Below are 3,493 nucleotides of genomic sequence, written 5' to 3' on the forward strand. Positions count from 1 at the left end.
CTAATATTTAACTGTCCTGACTGACTTGGTGAGAAAATAATCCTGTTTGAACAAAATGAGGAAAATGTTGAGCTGGTTTCTGTTAACAGGTTTTCTGCATTGTTCTGTCCCTGTTCTGGTCCTAATGGCATTAGGCCCGGTTCTGAATGTCTTTGTTCAGGACGGAGAACATTCTCCCACCATCACTCCCCAGGTAAATGGGATTAATTCACTTAGCGCGCTGCATAAGTCAAAGCCTGCTGCATCCTATTAACTTAATTATGTTTGGGCCAAACATTACTTGTACTCTAACGTTCCTAATCAGCCCTTATCGTTTAATGTCAAGCAAACATTTAATTCTAATTAAAAAGCGGACAGATGAAATGGTGGCCTTTACTCTAACAGAGCACTCCTCATATTCCTCTGTTCATTTCTGCAGACGGTTGCCAGTCATCATGCATGTTTTCATGTTTTCTCATGAACGTTCTCATCTGCCATCTTCCCATATGACAGAAAACTGTCAGGCTTTTAAAGCAGCAAATGCTGTTTCATGCATGAAGGTTCCACTGCTGACATTTGCTGATGGAGAACATGGTTTGTATTTTTAACTCTTGTGTGTTTTTTCCTCTCCCCAATGAAGTGGTACATTTCCCCGGCATCAATTGGCCATGGTATTATTAGATCTGGCTGCTCACTCTGAGGTATGAAAGTGAAAAATAATCTATGTGAATGAGGAAGGTAGTGACAGAGCAGCGAGGCGCAGTGGGAAGCACGGCCGCCGTTTCATACACACAGAAAACCGAGCCGGAGAAGGAGGCCTGCAAACAGCTGATAAACAAACAGCCTGACTCGGTTCAGACCTCATTAGGATTTATGATGAATGGGATTCGACTGGAAGGTGGATTCTACCTCTTCATCCTTAGACAACTGAAAATTCCTGAAGCACATTGTGGGGTTGATGCTGCTGCTTTTCTGTTTGTATAATTACATGAAATATTTGTTTTTGTTGGGTTGCATTGTTGCCTTACAGACTGGAAGGTCCTGAGTTCGGATCCCAGCCTGCGGTCTTTCTGCAGACCGTCCTGTCATGGCTTCTCTCTGGGTATCTGGCTTCCTCCCACAAACCGAACCAGATCGACTGAAGAGGATCGGTGGCTGTAGACGATGGATGGAGAGTCTCTCTCAGAAGTTTCACACCTTCACCAAAATGGAGGACGGTCAAACTCCAGTCTGTTATAATTAGCTTAATGATCCGTCAGGTTTTTTACTCCAAAGCCACTTCAGCTTCACGTTGTTTCATCTTTTCTTTTGAAGTGAATCTCACCAGCAGTGCAACCTGAGAAGGTTGATGAGACGAACATTAAACATCACAAATAACAATAAACTCATTTCAGCTTGAAATATTTAACTAGTTTCTTAAATAATTTACTTAACAGTGAAGGAAATAGGTTAACTCTGTATTCAAACACGTGAGAAAAATTGTATTAAACAATCAGAAAATTGTTTTTTTTTCCTGAATTGAATCATGTAAACTGAATAATGAGTCTTTGTGGAAGAAATCAGTTTGTCTGAGCAGAGATCACGATGTGAGCAGGTTAACCTAGAGATCTGGTCTGACAGCGACTGGATGGGGCGCTTGATTCTCTGTAAGGCGCACAGCAGTTGGGTGGAGACAGTGGAAACTGTCATTTGACTCCACAATCTGAAACCTTTAGATATAAAAAACTCATTAATTTATCATTATGTAGTCAAAGACAGAAAGTTTGCCTGACTGATCTTAGAGGTTTTGTCAGATTTTCCAGCTCAGACGAATCGTTTCTCATCTCATCGTGGTAAAACTGTGATTCCTTCCTGACTTTGTGGTGGTGAAGCTGCTGACAGCCCATCAGAGAAACACCAGCAGTAATGAGATGTTTGGGCCTTGATTAGAGAATATTCACCAGCATGTCAAGAATGATCAAGAAGAAGCAGGATTTGGTGAGTGGCTGAAAGTGACTGGGAGCATCATCATCATCATCATCATCATCATCATCTGTTCAAACCTCCAGCCCATACATCGACATGCTGCTCTGCCCACCAGAAAGCCTTTATCAGGTATTTAGCAACAAAGAAAACATGATGAGAGATCTGACATGTCGGTTTCAACATTTCTACCGTTGTGGTGAAGAACCAGAGCGACGTTAGCTTTGTGTGCTAATTAGGATAAACTGGTTTAACTTCAGCAGGCAGAGGTTAAGCTAAAAGTCAAGATGCAGATCTGAGCCAGTGAGTCCATCATCACAGTAACGGGTCGGGAGTTAAATACCCGTCTTCAGTCTGAGTTGCTCCTCAGTTTATCGTTTACTTTACAAATAAGTGGAAATGCTGAGCATTGACTCCACAATGTGAACTCGCTATGAAAGAATTAGCTTTATGGTTGGAAACCCAACAGAGAGATGCTTTGGGAAATAAGGATGAATAAATATCTTCTCTAAGGGGAACATTAGGAGAAGGACAACAAACAGGTCAATTGAATTTGATCCAAAATCAATCAAAACTTTGCATTGGACAATATGACCATACAAGCAAAATGTCCTGTGCTTGTTTGTATTAGATTGGTTTAAATCCTACACATAAAAATATAAAATAAAACAACAACAAAGAATATTATCAGGCAGAGATAATCAGAGCAAAAACAAACAGCAGCATTTCTTTATCGTGAAACTATAGTTTATCCTGCATCGCTGAGCTGCTGCTGACAGACAGACTTTCCTGACAATGAAGAGCATTTCTAATCAAACACAACAGAATAAAAACCGAACCATGAGCTCCAGACAGGTTAATATTCCATGATCAGTTTCAATGTTTATTAATGTAAACAATAATTTCTCAGTTTAATCTGGATTAAACTGAACAACGATGCTCTCACCTCCGCCTGCTCAGCGCTTAACGCTGGTTAAGTTGCCGGTTTGCTGCAGCCGCGCTAACGGCAAAGAAACAGGAAAACGGTTTTCCTGTCGTCATCAGTGGTCAAGCTAACTAGCCTTAGCCTTCTCGGCTGGCTCTGCTGTGGGGGAGGAGCTGTAGCGCAGCACATTTAAGTAATTGGCAGCACTAAGCCCGTCCCCCTGCCTCTGACTGGTTGTTTTTTACTGGATGCAGTGTATTTCTGCAGGTGGCAGTAGGACCTCGGACGTGAGGCAGAGGCGATTTGTTTCTGTCGCAGATTATCCATCTCATATGATTCTGTGACAGTTTGAACAAACATGTAGGAACATATTTCTATAAATTACCTGCTGCAGCTTTAATTCACGTTCCCGTTTTGGTGCCGAGTTCAGACGTTCTTCCCGTCCTCCTCTGATCCGCCATGTTGCCACTAACCGTGTCTCCACCACCGTTTGTTGTTAAATGCGAACCGATGCACTTGAAGGCGTCTGAGGCCTTGAAGGAAACGGAGTTCTGACCTTTCACCAAGGCAGCGCTGAATAAAAGAGGCCACAGCGTTTATTAGATGTTCCTGTTGGAAGCTTTGTCC

At 42.2% G+C, this 3,493-nt stretch overlaps 1 long non-coding RNA gene across 1 annotated transcript; it reads right to left on the minus strand.

The window, feature by feature from the left end:
* Positions 1 to 313: 313 nt before the first annotated feature.
* On the minus strand, positions 314 to 2,699 carry LOC106962512 (uncharacterized). The gene is made up of 3 exons (XR_001427987.1): positions 1,920 to 2,699; positions 1,580 to 1,688; positions 314 to 1,315 (listed from the first exon to the last, which is right to left on the minus strand). It is a non-coding gene; the product is annotated as an uncharacterized LOC106962512 (long non-coding RNA).
* Between the last annotated feature and the right edge of the window lie 794 nt (positions 2,700 to 3,493).

This window comes from Poecilia latipinna, unplaced genomic scaffold, assembly GCF_001443285.1.
Source record: "Poecilia latipinna isolate Pla-1442-1.1 unplaced genomic scaffold, P_latipinna-1.0 Scaffold1423, whole genome shotgun sequence".
Taxonomy (NCBI): Eukaryota; Metazoa; Chordata; class Actinopteri; order Cyprinodontiformes; family Poeciliidae; genus Poecilia; species Poecilia latipinna.